The sequence below is a fragment of the Oryzias latipes genome, chromosome 24 (genome assembly GCF_002234675.1).
Source record: "Oryzias latipes chromosome 24, ASM223467v1".
Taxonomy (NCBI): domain Eukaryota; kingdom Metazoa; phylum Chordata; class Actinopteri; order Beloniformes; family Adrianichthyidae; genus Oryzias; species Oryzias latipes.
The window spans coordinates 21,548,347-21,566,982 of NC_019882.2; the positions used below are offsets into that span (position 1 = coordinate 21,548,347).

Sequence of the window (18,636 nt, forward strand, 5' to 3'; positions counted from 1 at the left end):
TTAAAATGCAAAGATGTTGAAGATAAAATGATTATTATTATTAGAATCCTATAGAAACAGCATTAATAGAGGTGGAGAGATACGTGTTTAATCCTTAGTGTGCATCATGATGGCAAGTGAGGATGTTACCTCCCCTGACTGCACGTCTCTGGTTTAGTGTAGAGCTGTCCAAGGAGAGAAACATCCCCCATTTATCCATTTTCAAAACCCCTTGATTCTCTCTCAGAGGGTTGCTGGAGTCAACCCAGCTACTGTTTGGAGAAGGCTGGGCACACCCTGGACAGGTCGTCAGTCGGTTGCAGGGTGGTAAGAAACACTTTGACTGTAATATAATTGTGATAAGTGTGACAAGTCATGGAAAAGTGGTCTGATCTTCTTTCCTCGGCATTAGTTAGTGTGTCGGTGGCAGCTGCTGACAATGAGGGGGGCAGTGCTGACCGTGGAGATGCTCCCCTCCTGCAGCAGGAGGAGCGCCATCAGTGCAATCACAGCACAGTGATGCATGCTTTCAAACAGTGCTGTACTTTTTTGAAAAAACTGTTTCTAGCACAAAAAAAGTATCAATAACAAATAAAATTGTAAATTATTTTTATTTTATAATGCAGGTTTGAAACACAAGCATGTTTTAAAACAAAGTGTGTTTTTACGGAGGGGAGGAAGGGTAAAGGGTGGGTTGGGTTTTTACTGAAATCTTTTGTGTTTTTTGTTTTTAATGTTAAAGCGCTTCTAGCTGCGCAATGTATGAGAAGCGCTATTTTCTAAATAAAGTTTGATTTGATTGGATTTTTTGGAGCTCCACAAAAAGGTGTTTTGAGCCTTTTTACATGCACTCCAAAACACTGCCGCCCAGTGGCCACCGAGCAAAATGAATATCATCCGACTGTTAAAGTGATGTCTTCCAGATGTAGACATGTTCTTCACCACACAGCCAATCCTGCCATGTTATCAATGCCTTCTCCTACAGATCTGATGATTCAAATCTTTATTTGATCTCTCGTGTGTGCAGCAGTCATTTTGGTTGTGGGGAAAAATGACGTGACGCCTCAAGAAAAACGTGGCTCTATTTTTTACATGTTAGATAAGCTGATGATAATTTTCCAAACTTCTTCATTTTCCTTTCTCACTTTGCATCTTCGTGTGTCGACCCTCCCTCCTCCTACTTCCCCCTGAAGAAGAACACGCCCCCTTCATCCATCCATTCATCCGTCCGTCCATCCGTGGACCTGCAGCTTCCCGGCAGCGGTGCTGCTGTTCCAGAAGGAGTGACTGAACCATTCCAGTCCATAACCTTGAGAGGCGGAGCAACTGGACCCACTCTTCCTGCTTACGTTGTCTTGGACGTTCCGAACTGAACATCCGAATCGGAACAGCCCCACGCCTGCCTGTGGCTGCGCGCCCGGAGCTCCGCTGCGTCCCGGCGCAGCTGCTGGAACAGGAGCCGCCGCGCTGCGGCAGGGATGCCGCTCAGGTATGGCGGAAGTCGGGCTTTCATTCTGCAGGGACTTCTCACACCTTTGTGTTCTTTAAATGACCTCATTCCACTTTTGAGTTGATGTCCCAACAGCCAGAAACTAAGAAAAGCGCGTTTTTTCCCCGCTTCACCTGACATGTGCCAGAACTTCATGGTTCTGTTCGTGTAGAGTGCTGTTGCTGCAGAAGTGCTGCTGTGGTCCAGATGAGGAGCTGGCATCATGAGCCAGGTCTGTCAGCTCAGCTTTACTCAGTCTTTGTGTTTTGTTCCTCAGAGATGCAACTCTCTCTCTCTCTCTCTATCTCTCTCTCTCTCTCTCTCTCTCTCTCTCAGGGGCTGCTTCACTTTGACAGCCAGTCATCATTACTCTGCATTAACTTTCTAATAGGGCTTTGGTTGGTCGCCCTGCTCCTCCAGCTCTGTGAGAATCCAGATGAGATGACAGAGAGGCCAGTCATGCTTTGGTTCTTCACAGAAAGGGAAATCTATGAACGTTCACCTGCTCTGCAAAGTCTGTCATAGCCGTCCTCTGACAAACATTCCCAAAATGCAGCTTTCAGGAGAGGCACGCCTCTGTGCAGAAGAGCTGTGTCTGCTTTATTTGAACACCACAGGATCACCTTCAGCCGAGCAAAGCTGTTTGTTAGTCTGACCTTGTCCGACCCTACTTGTAGTTGTGGAAACATTGTGTGAGAGGCTGTGGCAAAAAGCACAAGTGGATATGAAAGTGGTGCACAACCTACCTGAGCACTTCTTAAAGGGGTCTCCAGAGGTTTTTCATGCTTTCTGAATGACCGCACTGAGGAAATTATGAGTGAGTGATCTCCTTATCTGAACTTGTCTGCCGATTAATATCAACACGCTTGTTACTAACAGTGAACATGTCAGATGTCATTCTGTTTCCAAATATAATGACGGTGTTTCAAATAGCATGTAGATGTATAGTGGGTCAGTCAGATCAATTAGTTTTGCCAATTAAAGACTTGTTCTTGTGACATTTTTCTGATAGGGGTGGACACACATGAAGGAAGTTAATATTAAAATGGCCTTTCTGTGAATTTCTTAATTCAAATTAGGGCTGCACGATTTGAGGAAAACTCACGATATGCGATATTAGTGGTCAATATTGCGATGACGATATAACTTGCGATAAATGAACAAATAGCAAAAACAATAAAAACATTTCCATTTCACTGCAAAAGTTTAATTTAAGAGTCAAAATACTTTAAATTATTCTCCAAATGACCCTCGTCTAAATAGGAGAGCAACATCTAACATAAAAGCTCCATATGATTGGTCAACATCGTGGAGGGCTCAATCTGATTGGTCCAAAGCGTAAAGGGATTTATTCAATTCATTAAGTAGTTCAAGTTGCCATAAGATTGTTTAAGCACATTTAAGGATACATTTATTGCGATTTTTGCCGACTTTTGTGATATGGATATTGCACAGCTGGAAACTGCGATAACGATAAATTTGCAATTTTTTGTGCTGAAAAATGATTTGAATTGTGATGTAGAAAATCTGCTGGGAGGGGCCACAAGCTCCCTGCTCTGCTCCATTCTGATCATCCACTGTCAGACAAATAGATCCATCAAGTCTCTGTTTTCCTCGTCTGACCTCTGGATCTAAACTGCACGGCTGGACAGCTCTGAAATTGTTCACCATTTTTGCTGCACCAGTAATGTTAGCTTAGTGTTGGGAAGGGCTGTAAGCTAGTGGGGTACAGTCCGAACAGATGGGTGTCAGGAAGTGGGGGTGGGGTTGCTCCACGCCAACGCTTCCACCCACAACTCACAGGTAAATTCCTAATAAGTTTTTTGTTTGTGCCTAAAAGTGACATAATTATAATAAAAAAATCACTGGGAAGGCTTTGAAAATAGATCCAAAGATGTGTCGCATGTGTCCATTTTCCAAAAGTTTCTTGTTCAATCTCAGCTGTCCCCAAAGCAGAACACAGAGAATCTAACCTGTAATCCAGAATTTATGCACCTTGTGGTTTTTCTTGAATAACAGTTGCATTGTAGATTAGATCAATATGTTCATTTAGTTGGTCATATTCTTACATGTGTAAGGAGTTTTAAAACAAAAGTCAAAATCAGATCCAAGCATGAATCCATCTGAAACACATGCAAAAGTCAAATGTAATCATTTTTATCATAATGAACTGAAATTTCCCAACATGCTGAAACTTTCAGTTTGATCGTTACATATTCTCGGTGTTTCCACAGCCGTCACTCCCTTTGCTCTTCTGAAGGATAGTTTGGTTTCCAGCCTTTCTTCTGGCCTGTACTCCCTGTGTCGACGCACCCAAAGAACTGGAGGTCAAAGGTTTGTTTGACCTCCAGTTTATGCTGTTCTTCATTCTGTTCTTCGAGGGCTGGAGCCTTTGAAGATGCAACAATAGATCTTCTTTGTCTCTCCTTATATTGATTCAAATGAAAGCAACAGTTTTCATTAAAGGTGAGCTTTTAACTGGTAGATAAAAAAGTGTGCTCTAATATAAGTTGCTGCATTATGAATTGGTTGTGGTCTTATGTGTGTTCTCCCACATCTGTATAAATGTTTCCACTGCTTTGTAAACTACACCGGTTTTCACAATTACATAAAAGTCCTATTATGTATTTTATGAATTATGATCTTTTTAAGAACACCACATAGACTTAGTTTTGCAGAAACAGGCAGCAGACAGTCAAATCAAATCACACTTCATTTGTAAAGCACTTTGTCAACTAAAGTAGCACAAAGTGCATCACATAAAAACATTTTCCAATTCTTAAAAGCAAAAGCAAGACATAAAAAGAAAAAATAAATATATAAAATATATATATACATAACACACACATCATACCACCCCCCCCCCCCACACACACACAAAAAGCATTAAATCAGACAGATTAAATACAAAATAGAAATGTGGCTTCATTTTTAATTGAACACTAAAAGTAAATTAAAAAAAAGATCAATTTAAATAAGTAAAAATAGAAGTAAAATCATATAATTTAAATATCAAAACTACATATTCTTCACTTTTTTCAGATATAATCCAGATTAAAAAGGTAGGTCTTGAGGTTTCCTTTAATGAACAGTCTGAGGCTTCATTCAGACTGGACACGTTTGGTTCAGCTTTAAGCAAAACAGAGTTCTTTTCCCTGATAATCCGGAACAAATTTTTAATCTGAATACACCCTAGTGACCCTGGTCCGGGACCAGGAACCGCTCTCTGACCCATCTCTGGAGGTGGACTTGGTTCGTTTCCAATCGGACTGAGCTTCAGTTCCCTCTGAGGTTCCTCAGTCTGAATCTAATCCGTCCTCGGAGCGGAACAACTGAACCAAAACGGCCACCGTAGCCGACGTTAACAGAGAAGAAATGAAGGAAGCAATGAGCCACAAACAAATGTAAAGCAACGATTGTCAAGTTATCAAACAGAAACATTAAAATGTTTATTTTAACCCAGCTGGAAACACTTCAAACATGCTTTTCTGTGTCTCGTTAAGTGTGCTGCTGCTGTGATGTCACCCTAAAAGCTACCTTGTAGTTTCTTAACAGAATTCTCTTTACATTCACTGGAATGTGGTCAAATGAATGGAGGCTGATTTAAACAACTTTGAAGGTGACACACATCACGTCTCCCTGTTTCCCATAATCTATATGTCATGAACACTTATCAGCGTACCTTCATACCTGACGTCTCCTCATCACTGCAGTAGCCAGCATCCTCTGAGTTAAAGCTCACACGGCACGTCTCCTAGCCAGTTACAGCCTTGCAGCATGAACCGCCGTTCCAAAGTAACAAGTAAAAGTGTTGTTCTCCACGTTCAAAACTGGCCATGGAAATATAAAGTTTTAAGAAGTTAACTGTCCCCATAAGAATTGTGAAGTGCAGCACGTCCGTCTTTCTCTTGTTATTTGGACTCGCCTTCAGAGTTCCTGGCCAATGACTAAAGAGATCTTTGGTCACGTGGTTTTGTTTACCAGCTTTGGTCCATAACAGAGTGGTCTGCCTGATGCCAGACCAAATGCAACGTTCATGACTTGATCCGGAACAAAGGATTTTTTCAGTCTGAATGCAGCCTTAGAGTCTCTCTGGGAGGCTTTTCCACAGGCAAGCGTCACAGAAACGGAATGAAGCCTTGCTGTAAGCACCAGTCCTAACTTTTGGAAAAACCAAAAGGCCTGTACCAGAGGACCTCAGGGTCTGCGAGGGCTCATATCTAGAATGATGTCAGATAGATACAACGGCCCACGAGCAAAAACAACATTGTTATATTTGTGAAAACCTGCTGGTAAATGTTGACTGTTTCCTAACAGATCGGATTTCTTCAGTTATTTTTTTCATATTCTATTCATGAATGTTTACATATATCAGTTTGATTAGCTGCACCCCCTTGGAGAACTTCATTTTTTGGTTTTTCATTGAACTTTGTGTAGAGACCTGAGCCTGCCTGATGCTGACCTCTGTAGGATTTTGTTTGTTTGCTGCTCTGCTCTGAGGATGAGCATCATGTCTCTGACAGTGAACTCATCCAGGGTTAACAGAAGTTGTGTTTTCTGGAGGTCCTATTTCATGGCCAGAGGTCACTTTGGCACACATTTATCTTGACAAGGGGCTGTGCGATGGGCTGTAGCCTTCTGCTTGACCTCCAGGAGGAACACATGCAGCTCCTCCTGTCTGACAGGTGGAATGCTGCCAGGTCCAGTAAAAGTCTGAACTAATCAAAAGAGAGGAAATCAATTCATCTGGTCTCTGCTTCAGTGCAGTGTGTTCAGACTTACGTATTTCACTCAGTCATCTCTGCAGAGACAAGATTTGATTGTCTCTAACATTCAGGCAAAGGCCCACCAACTTGACCTTGTTTGCTGACGGCTTCAGCCTCCGCGGAGTCAGACCCACAGTGTCATCACTCAGCGTTCACTGCGGTCAACCTGCTAGCTCCAATTTACAAAGACGTGTTGGGTTGCTGTAACATAGATTAATTTCTGGCTTGGCAGCACTTCCAGAGGGTGATGGGGAGGAGGAGGATGGTGATAAAAGGACCAAATCCGTGCAAATTTGTCAGCCCTCCATCCTGACACTTTGGTCCAAGAAATGTTCCTCTGCTGACGACAAACGACGAAGGTGACCGTAATCATTATTCATCGGCATCACTTCCTTCTGAGTATTATCAACTGCTGTCGTGATTTGTGGCAGTTTTTGTTGTGTAGTTCCTGAAGGACAGTGTTGTGGAGCCCTCCAAAACAATGGCTCAGCCCTCATCCATTTGCCATATGGCCTCCATTCCCCTGATTTGCTTGATGAAATTTTGACACAGTCACACACGTATAGGAATACTTTACGTCATGTTTTTTTTTAATTAATCCAATTTCTCAATTAAAATAGTTGGGAATTAATGAATAAATAATGAAATTATATTTTTTTAGAAAACCTTATAAAGTCAACTTTTTAAGTGACCTTGTTAGTATTATATTTGGCATCTGTAGCTGCGTAGATAAATACTTAGCATTAAATGAGAGAAAGCAATACTCAGGATGATTATATTAGATAGATAGATAGATAGATAGATAGATAGATAGATAGATAGATAGATAGATAGATAGATAGATAGATAGATAGATAGATAGATAGATAGATAGATAGATAGATAGATAGATAGATAGATAGATAGATAGATAGATAGATAGATAGATAGATAGATAGATAGATAGATAGATAGATAGATAGATAGATAGATAGATAGATAGATAACTTTATTAATCCCACAATGGGGAAATTTCATTTATCTGTGGCAGCAACACGACATTCAGAAATAATCTATATAATATAACAACAATAAAGGACATCACAAATGACATTTATATTAAATAATTAAAAATACTACTAAAATTATTATGAAAAATTATTATCAAAATTGAGATTCTTATTAAATAAACAAATAAATATTAAAAAATAAATAAATACAGCTGCAAAAGTGTAAAAAACATGCGGTCTGCAAAACATGTAAACTGTAAAAAAACATTACAATTTTTTTTTTCAAAATACAGAAATAACTAATGAAGTTCACACCAAAAACAAAAACATATTGATTGAACACATTGATCTAACATGTTCTCATTTTAATTGTTTTATATTATAGACATATCTAAACATTATGAAAAGTGTAGTTTTGAAAAAAAAATGTATTGGTCAATATAAGAATTGATACACGTTTTCCATGGAATCGTTGCACATGGATTGAAATATTCAAAATCTTGATGATTATAGCTTGGAGGTTCTGAAAACTCAAATTCAGTGTTTCCGAAAATTACATTAATGTAAAAAAAAGATCCAACCTGCTGACTCAACAGATGCCCAGAAGACAGTCATCAACATCTTTTACAGAGAGGGAAGGTCATTGCACTAAAGGTCATTGCTAAGCATGCTGGTTGTTCACAGAGTCCTGCATCCTAGAATAATAAAAGGGATCGTTTACACTCTCTCCCACTAGCTTACAGCCCCTCACAGCACCAAGATAACATTAACTGTGCAACAAATGGTGAGCATATCGTAACTATCAAGACGTACAGTCTTTGTGTTCTAGTTCTCACCCTTTTTAGAAATATAATATGTGAATAATTTCTCATTTTAACTTGACACTCAGCATTCTATGTGTAGATTTTTTATCAAATAATTTCACAATTCATTTTTACACAATTCATAATGACTTGAAATAAACAAATGTGTGAAAAAAACAGGTAGTCAATCTCGGGGAGATCTTCCACTTCCATGTTTTCCATGATTTCAGACAGAAATCACTTTATCCATTTGACTTCACCCACGTGTTCACGTATGTCCAGCCTGTAGGTCAACAGCCCCGCTGGTGGTTGTTGTTGCTGGCACACAGAAGCCCTTTTGGCAACATTTTCCCCAAAGTGGCTTTCAATGAGTCTAAATGTTTTGCCTTTGACAATTACAGTTTATATATTTTTTGGTCCCAAGACCCTTAACGCCTCCCGAGCGCGGCTCGTCTGCAGCTCACCGCTCCCCCAGGTGATGGGCCGAATGTGGAGAAGAAATTGGTAATAATTATATAGTTTATATTCTTATTATATTAATTATAATTAATAATAAAATTGGGAAATGATATAATAGTCTGTATTTCTATTGTATTATTCACGAATAACAGATTTATTATTTATAATATGGAGTATATTATTTTAACATTCATGGTTAATATTACTTTTGTTATTAATATCGTAGTTTATATTTCTGTTGAAATTATCATTATTGTAATAGATCAGGGGTGGGCAAACTACGGCCCGCGGGCCGGATCTGGCACGCCTCCATGTTTGGTCCGTCCCACTGAACAATATCAGAGACCCATGTTTTTTATTTGATCTGGCCACACGATCAAGACCTGCATAGAACGTGACATTTTATTCCACTGTTCTGGAGTCGGTGCCCCGACCTGAAACCCTCTCAAATCCCTCTCAAATAGAACAGCAGAAGCAGCTCAACTTTCGTGGTTTCGTTCATTCTTTCAGAGCGATTATGCTGCTTTTTTCTTTTTTTCAAACAGCGCACTTTGTTCTGTGTCCTGAAAGTGGTTTGTAGTGTGTAGGAGCTGGACCATGGGACGGGACTATGACGGGAGAGGATCCACTATTTATTGTTTTGTTGTTTTTTTAATGTATCAGTATTTTTTTCCTGACTTTTTGTATTTGAAAATCCCAAAGAGAGTTATTTGGTCATTTTTTTTATTTCATAAATAGGGTTATTTTATTAAAAGGATCATGAGGGAATGAAACTTTATTCATATAGCACTTTACAACTCCCTAAAGGGCTTCATGATAAAAGAAAGATAAAAGGAGTTTAACGTTTTAAAGAAAGAATTATTGTGGCCTCACAAGAAAAGGTTTGGGTACCTGTTCTTGCATCCATGTGGTGTTGGAAGATTTGTTGTTTCTCATTCTTCCAATCATTCAAACAAAATATGAACGCAGCATTTCTCCAAGTTTTACAGGAGGAACATCAAGCCATTGGTGCAACTGGCTCTAAAATGAGAACAAAAGTTTTATAGGAAATGTTTCTTTTGTTGTTTAGTCTGGCAGCCTGTGACTCCTGGAGCTCCTCTCCTCCCCTGGAGAGTCACAGCTGCAATCTATTGCTAATGAAGCTCCTTTATAAGGAGCTGCTTTTCTGTGTTCTGTGCCTGAGCGTCTTCAAAGCTTTCTAGTGTTTTGGTTCTGTGCTTTGTGGAATTATACCTTGCTAAATTGAGGATTTTTGTCATGTTCTTCCTGCTCCTGGGTTTCTTTCCTGGCCTCTCTGTAACCTAAAAACTCTGAAATGTTCTGTTTCAAAATATAACTTTCAATCCAAATGTTTTCATCCAGATTTGATCCAGATTATTTCGTTCTCACTCCACACATCTGCTCCTGGTCCGGGCCTTCTGATGAATTTTAGAACCCTATGGCCCACAAGTCAAAAAGTTTGCCCCCCCACCCCCACCCCGCCCCTTGGCTTAGACAGTACAGTTTATATTTCTATTGTAATAATCAGGATTAATTTAACTTTTTTTAAATACAGGATTTCCTATAAATAAGAATTATTCTTCATTAATGTATATTATTAATGTTTTTTATCATAAATCTTATCGATAAAAAAATTGGTTATTTATTTTTTAGTTTACATATTAATTAAATTTATTGCATGTTTATTTGAAATAGGATTATTGTAGTCAGAACTAAATCTGTTTTGGCATAATCTTTATTTATTTTTTTAATTATTTTCATTTAATCAGGGATCTTCTTCCTCCTTTGGCTTGTCCCATCAGGGGTTGCCACAGTGAAACAACCTCCCCTTCGAGGATGAGCTGCATGGTTAACTTGGCAATGTTTTACGCCAGATGCCCTTCCTGACGCAACCCTCTCATGTTCTACAGAAGGTTAGAGGTTAGAGAAGGTTAGTGCACAGAAGCACAGAAGGGAACAGGGAGCAGCCTGGATTCGAACCCTGGTTTCATGGACGTAAGGCGCTGCAAACCAGCACGAGCTAAACTGGCTCCCCTCAAAAAAACGTAAAAACTATCTAACAAACAAACAAATAACTAATAGATCTACAAACAGCTAAACTATTTGGGCTGCACGGTGGCACAGTGGTTAGCACTTTTGCCTCACAGCAAGAAGGCCCCCAGTTCAAGTCCTGGCTGGACTTGAACCAGAACATCAATGGGGGACCTTTCTGTGTGGAGTTTGTGTGTCCCCCCCGTGCATGCATGGCAACTCTAAATAGTCCTTAAGTGTGAATGGGTGTGTGTGATTGTGACCCTGCGACAGACTGGCAACTTGTCCAGGGTGTCTCCTGCCTTCACCAATAAGTGGCCAGGATAGGCTCCAGCAGCCCAGTGACCCCAAAAGGGAACAAACAGATGAAGATGAATGAATGAGCTAAACTATCTAACTAAAAAAATATTAAATTATGTACACAGCTGTTCTAACTACTGAAACAACACAACACGACTATTATAACTACACACAATTTTTAAATAAATTACATTAGAAGAGTAAAAATGCTTAAAACTACCTTTACTACACTCACTAAACACGCTCACAGAACATTGAGAGAAACAACATACCTTCAACAAACACAATATATAAAAATGTAAACAACACTCAAAAAACTATTGTATAACAAGTTTGTTTTTACAGAATTGAAGCGGCCCACACACTCATAGATTGTGGATTTGGGAACTTCTCTCTGGGAGGGGGCAGCCTGAGCTCATGCGTGAGGTTGAGAGGTACCAGGCTCAACTCTACGCATGGCCTGGGCTCTGAAACTTACTCCCTCCAGGTGGGTTGAACTTACTCTCATTATTTTTCCTTTTTCTCTATTCTGGAGTTGCTCATGTTGAGAGGCAGCGGGCCAGTGTGGGCTAACTCCCAACCCCAGTCCAGAGTGAACTTCTGCAATAAGAAGCTTTTTCCTGCTCCTGTAGCTCCACTTTTCAGAACCACTCTAATGGATCCATGTTGGATCTGAAGATGTTGGACCGAAGTGGAGCACCTCTGAGTTTGTTGGTCCCCAGCTGCCTGACTTCATGCTGCTTCCTAACCTCTTCAGGGAAGATCCTGTTAAGGAGATTTCCACTTCCTTGTTCATCAGTTCCTTCAGTCACATGTTCACATCTCCTGAAATGGGTCTTAAGTTCCTCTAACCTTCTGTAGAACATCTGCTTAAAGACAAACAATGAAAGGAGAAAACTAAATTCTTTTTACATCTGTCCAAAAGAAGCAGAAGTCCATAAACATCTGGACTTACCTTTTCCAGATCTTGTTTCAGAGCAGAAATGTTCTGGTGGAGAGGACTGGACCCAGGATGAGGTGAAGTTCTGTCTGCAGTGTCCAAAGGAGGCAGAAAAGCAGACATACTCCTCATCACAAACACTCCTCTTCATTTGTTTGTGAAGCCCAGAGAGTGAATGTTCTGACACCTTAAAAAATCCAACATTAAAAACATTCCATGTTGATGCAACACAGACTCTAAGCTCTCCTATGCTCTGCTCTCTGTATTCAGGGAGCTGCAGCTGTTGGGGAAAACTTCCTGGCTGCATTAAAACCGGCTCACTATAAAGTAAAGCAAACCAAATGAGCTGTCCTACAGAGACAGGCCTCAGTGATTGATGTCAACTCTGCATTCCATCAAGGCGAAAGCGTCAGATTTGAGACCTTCAATGGATTTCATCACTGTTACAGACAGGACTTAATGTCACACATCTGTAATGCCACAGCAGAAAGCTCTCCCCCACAGCCCACTGTGTTGACAGAAAAGCTAATGGATGTGGGCTTCAGCAGGCTGCAGACAGACACTGAGGCTGTTGCATCACGGCTCGATACTCTCTCAGCATTAGTCGTGCCGCTGATGCTTCCAGAGCCATAAAAATGAGTTATCACTCCGCTTTGTTGACACCCAAAACATATCACTGCTACATTATATTCAAAAATCATTGGGAATTATATTTTTAGCAGTAAACTACTGTTTTGGAAAAGTGAGGCCTCCAGCAAAGTCCGAGTAAGGTTCATGAAGTTTTGCAGAAAAGACATTTTGAAAGGTGAGAGCAGGTAGTTTATGCCAAAAGTCTGCATGAAAATAAGTTTGAAACTCGGACCAAACTTTTTGTCTGAGCACAGCAGCCGTTCTGCTGCCAGTTCCTTTGTCTTTATGGAGCCAGGGATCATTTCATGACACTTCATTTTCTCTATCTCTCTGCTGTGATCGATAGGAGCTTTTATGGGGAGGTGCTGTCAGTTACCGTAGCGACCAGTATAGCCGGTAAAGCAGTAAATGGATTGTCTGCGAGGATCAGTACGATGAACGGTATGGTTCAGAGTTGGCCTGCACAAGCTCTGCAAGAAATGCAATAAATGGTAACATTGAAACAAACTATAGCAATCTTATAGCACCTTGAAGTATTTAACAAATCAAATAAATCCCTTTATGTATTTGACCAATCAAATGAACGCCTTCATGTTGTTGACCAATCGGATGGAGCTCTTTTATGTTAGATGTTCGTCTCCTGTTGTCATTTGGAATATCATTTCCAAACTGTTGCAGTGAAATGGAAATGATGTTTTTGCTTGTTTTTCTATTTGTTCATGTATCGCAAGTTATATCGTCATCGCACTATTGATTACTATGTTGCAAACTGGGAGATATCCTCATATCGTGCAGCCCTAGTTCAGAGTCCTTCAAGAAAGTTCTGCAGATGTTTGCTTTGGCAGTTTCTTGACTTTGTCTAAGTTACAAATTTCACTGTTAAAGGAGTTCTTTGACAGCTTTAGAATGCTGCAAAAGTGTCTATTAGGCAGAGCAATGATTTACTGGAAGCCAGCCCAGAGGTCCACAGCATGCACAGATAAATAAGCTTCTACAAGCTGCTGTAGAACTCTGACAAACAAAATTACTTTACTACTGTTTTTTACTCAGCTTTCTCTTAAAGTTTACATTCATCTAGGGGTTTTAGTACTTTAAATGCATCATGACTTGTTCAGGACTTTGAGGAAAGAAAGTTGCTGTTGTTTATTTCGTATAGCATAAATAAAAAAAGATTTGATCATTGTAGAAATAGTAAACGCCATGTGCTTTACAGTCACTGTCACATTCACACGCACATTCACTCTGATGTCGAACAGAGGCGCCGACCTGTAACCATCAGGAGCAAAGAGGGGTTCAGTGTCTTGCCCAAGGACACTTATAGAGGTTGACCACTCTACCTCTATGGCCACCCCACATTGACTTCAGGTTAAAAAATGCTTGTTTTTTTTAGGAATTTTGTAACTTTGTTTCTTTCTTTTACTTTCAAATATGTGTTTTTGGTATTAGTTTCTATAGTAATGTTATTTTATTTGTGGAATACAGAGATTTTTCCAAATAAAATAATCTATAAATTTAAATGTATCTTTTCGCTTTACGGTAATTTTCTGAACAGGATTGACATTTAATCCATATTTGTTTGACTTAAATTGTTCATTTTATGTTTTATAATAATCTTAAACTATATATCCTCCCAAACATTTTGAATTTTGCATTGTAGTTTATTTTTGGTCAAATTCCGGCTGCAACACAAATGCCTTGATAAGTTGGTTTGATTTAAATATTTAGCTTATAGCTGGGGAGACTTTTTAAGCAGTTATTTAGTGATACGTTTTTGTTGCCCACATTCCATCTATTTAAATGCAGTCTTAATAAAGTATGTTTTTTTTTCATGACATTGCATTTTTCAGATATTGTGTACTTATTTGGCTACTGGATTACACTTTCGAATACAATTCTTTGACAAGCTTTCTCATCTCATTTTTTGTTGTTGTAACTCTAAATATTAAGGTGTCAATGTGTTTAAGGAAGTATGTTTTAGATTTTTTAAATCATTTTAATACGTCTTTCGATCAACAAAATACATACACTTAAGTATGTAATAAAATACTAAACTGTGAAAAACACCTGTCCAAATATTTCAAAAACATAATTACAAAATTTATGTTTAAGAATGATCACTCCAAGCTTTAGGCATGTTTGGCAATCATTGCAATTTTCTTCATAAGTTTAACTTACATTTAAAACTATCAATTTTACGCTGTTTTTCAAGATTCAAAGGGTTTATTATCATGTGCACAGTAAAGAAACGGGTTTCCCTGCACAATGAAATTCTTTCTTTGCTGTCTGCTCCGAATGCCAAAAAGTATAGAGGAAACTGAAACAATTCAGACACATCATACACACAAAAACACAAGATGTCGAGTGGCAGTTCTAAAAGTGCAAATGTGCAAAAAGTGATAATAACAGTAGCGAACAGAAGGATGAGCAAAGGTGCAGTTTGTTGTTTCAGACTCCTGTTTGCTGTTAAGGAGTCTGATGGCAGAGGGAAAGAAACAGTTCCTGAGTCTGGTGCTCCTGCACTTCACACTCCTGTACCTCCGTCCCGAGAGGAGGAGAGTGAACAGACCTCGTTGCGGGTGGGTGGGGTCCTTAATGATGGAGGCAGCTCTCCTGCAGACCCTGCGTTTGTAGATGCTCTGCAGCGAGGGAAGAGGAGTCCTGGTGATCTAAGACGCAGTCTTCCCCACTCTCTGCTGGCGTTTGCGGACCATGGCGGTAGAGCTGCCGTACTACACTGTGATGCAGCTGGTCAGGATGGACTCAACAACCCAGCTGTAGAAGTTGCTGAGGAACATGCCGAACTTCCTCAGCCTCCTCAGGAAGTACAGCCGCTGATGAGCTTTCTTCACCAGCTTTGAGGTGTTGAGTGTCCAGGTGAGGTCCTGGCTGAGGCTGACCCCGAGATATTTGAAGCTGCTCACCCTCTCCACTTCCAGACCCTGGATAAGAAGCGGCTGATGAGGTTTCCTTCTCTCCTTCCTCATGTCCACTATCATCTCCTTTGTCTTGTCTGTGTTGAGGGTGAGGTTGTTGTCCTCACACCATGTCACCAGACTGGCCACCTCCCTCCTGTAGGCTGCTTCGCCCCCGCCAGTGATGCGTCCTATCACAGCGGTGTCATCAGCAACCTTCAGGATGATGTTGTCCTCATGAGCGGCCACACAGTCGTGGGTGAACAGGGTGTATAGAGGATGGGGCTGGGAACACAGCCCTGTGGTGTGCCAATGTTAGAGATGATGCTGGCTGAAGTCCTGTTCCCTATTCTTACAGACTGAGGCCTGCCAGTAAGAAAGTCCAGGAGCCAGTCACAGATGATGGGATGTATTCCAAGGGAGAATAGTTTGTGGGCGAGTTTGTGGGGACCGACCGTGTTCGATTAGTAGATTAGTCAATGATTTTGATTTAGGTAATATGATCAGCAGATATTTTTTACAAAAAATAATAGTGCTGATATTCAGTCCGTGGAGGTTCGCGTCTTGAATGAAACTGCTAATGCTCTGTGTAAGGTGCATTCACAAAATTTAAAATTTTACATTTACTGTTCATGAATTTCTATTTCAACTTAAAAAACATAAAAAGTTTAAGGTCCCAGGAAAGCGATATGCTAGCACAAAAAACACATAATTGGTTTGCAAGCTAAATGGTTCCTAATCACTGCACTAAATCATTGTCTAGCCTTCCTATAGGAATAGTAAACAAACAGTTTTTAAACACGTGTTTTATTTTGCAATTGATGAACAGTAAAATATTCTACAATCATTTTTCCTCCATTAGTTTTTAAAAGTGACTTAGGTGGTAGCCAGGGTGCAGCCCCCCATTCATGTCTTTATATCCATCCTTTTCAACCATTGACAGAGGTCTCATTCCTTTCAGTAACACATTGATAATGTTCTGTGAAAGTGTTGCAGCCATCTCTGGTGTGCACTGGCTCCTCCCAGTCAATGGCGCAGACCAGAATTTCGGGCTTCTGCGTCTGGAAAGCCCATGATCGTGCATCGCTACGTACGTTTTTAAGTCCGGTCGCAGGCTCTCAATTTAGAGTTGCCAATGACTTTGTGGCTTGTGGCTATTATAATTATTTAAAATGAAAATAAAAAGTAAAATGTGTGGACAATACCAAATTAGTGTCGACGATTTTTTATGTAAAGGATAATGGCGTTCAAAGTGTGCATTATCCGAAATGAACGCACGCCGTGGAAGCATGAACGTGAAGTGTGTCCAATTCTGATAATGCACACTTTGAAGGTCATTATCCCTTACTTAATCAACACCCCGCAGCCAAACAGAATCAAGCATTCACCCGTTGACATCACTGCTGTTTACTTTACTAACTTTAAAACAAGCTAATACTCGTCTTTTTACTTGAAATTCTTATTTAAATGATCACTTAAAGACAAAATGTATTTTTCCTGTTGTGGCTTCAGATCTGTGGCTGTTGGTTAATCATTTGATGAGAAAAACTGTTGATGCAGCTAAACTGTGGAAGAAACTTTCAGTAGTGAGTCAAATGTGAGTGGTCTGTTCGGAAAATCTAACTGTTAGGAAAATCCAGCTTAATAGATTTAGCTGAAACTTATCTGAAACACCTTCCAGTGTCTTAGGGGTTCCACCTAAAGCTTCCTCCTGTCTGAGTGATGCTCTTGTCTCTTCTGACTGAGTGTTCGGTCTCCAGCTTTCAAGTCTTCTGTTCACATCATCTGGACAGAAAGCTGGAGCCAAGTGTTCATGGTGAGTCACTTGATTAAATGTAGTGACCTGCAGCCTTGTTTTAGCACCCCGCTCTCTCGCACTGGCAGACTCCTGTAATTAAGGTTTGAGTAGATGCAATTTGGGGAGCAGGTTGGTGCCAGGAATTAATTATGAAAACCCTTTACTACCAAAAACAGGTTTGTCTAATGCTCCTGGAGATGACAGGAGAATAATTTTGTAGTAGTTTGCACTTTTGCCTCACAGGGGGAAGGTCCTGCTTCAAATCTCGTGTTGTCTTCGGGCATGTGTGAGTTTTCTCGGGGCACTCAGCTTCATAAAGGCATTGATTGATTGGTTACAGATTGATGTGTGACTTTGTGGCCCTGCCTCAGACTGGTGTCCTGTGTGTACTCTGCCTCTGCCCTACAGCAGCCAGGTTAGGCTCTGGCAGCCCTGTGAACCACAAAATGGATGGATGATCTTTGATAAAAATCTAATGCAGAGGACTTCAGCACAACAGCCTTACAGTATCTGCTGTATACTAAACAAGGCAATTGTCAAGCTTTGAGTGTTTTACCCATCAGAAACACTGTGAAATGTTCACATGATAAGGAAAAAGCCCACTTTCATCTGCACTCATGTCTTTATCTTACTGGAGTTTCAGACCGGGGTGTTAACGTTGGAGTGTCGTTTTCAAAACAGCAATACAGCATCCATCGCATGCTTTCTGCCAGGATGAGTTTTTAGAGCTTCTTTTTCTTGGAAGTGAGTGTTCTCCATGTGGAACTGGATAGTTCACAACATCATGTGGATCAGAGAGTCAGTTTAGCTGGAATCTTTTTGCTGCATGGTTCAGAGACTCATAGTTAACTTGCAGAGCACAATGAACTGCAGGTTATGAATCTGCAAGAAGTTTCCATAGGAAGCTGTAGTCAACCTGACCTCTCTGAGTGTCACAGCTTTGAAGCTGACATGGGCAGCTGCAGGCAGAGATCTGAACAGTCTTCATGCAGCAGAATTTTAGATAATCTGAAAAGGTTGATTGGACAGGATAGGGGGCATGTCAGAAGATCACTGCAATAATCAAGCCTAGAGATGACAAGAGGGGGGACTGCATAAAGCGGCTAAGGAGGGGGATCTGGAAAGTTTAGCTGATCGACAAAGATGAGAGAATCAAAACAGAGAATTAAAAGCAGAGTTTATTAATGGCACTGCCTCGTCATCAAATTGAAAAGACAGGAAAAGCTTTGTGACAAGATCATATATAGTAATGAAAGTATGGTCACATGCACTCGCACCAGGGTTGACCAGTACGGTTTTTGGCTTGTCTGGGCCGTAGATAGGGTCATAGAGAGGAGTGGCCAGCACATCTTAAGGTGTGTCTTGGAGGCTCACACTAAAAATTGAGCAAACAATTGTTGTGCATTCATGTGGCAAGTGCATCAGGAAATAGTTAAAAGGCTAATGTTAAGTTGTACGCAGACTCATTATGAAAATAATGTAAAAGTAATTACACTTTAAACAAGTGTATTGCACTATTAGTCTAGGGATAATTAGGTAA

At 40.3% G+C, this 18,636-nt stretch overlaps 1 protein-coding gene across 2 annotated transcripts in view; it reads left to right on the forward strand.

Annotated features, from left to right (window-relative positions):
* The first annotated feature begins 847 nt into the window (after positions 1–847).
* hs3st5 (heparan sulfate-glucosamine 3-sulfotransferase 5) overlaps positions 848–18,636 on the forward strand; it is a 64,298-nt gene continuing 46,509 nt past the window's right edge. The window contains exon 1 of one of the 2 annotated variants that reach the window (XM_004083915.4): positions 848–1,468. The gene's annotated coding sequence lies outside the window, so the exon portion shown is untranslated. Of the gene's footprint in view, positions 1,469–3,363; positions 3,803–18,636 lie in introns of those variants that run through there. The other variant, XM_020714460.2, reaches the window with a different exon arrangement.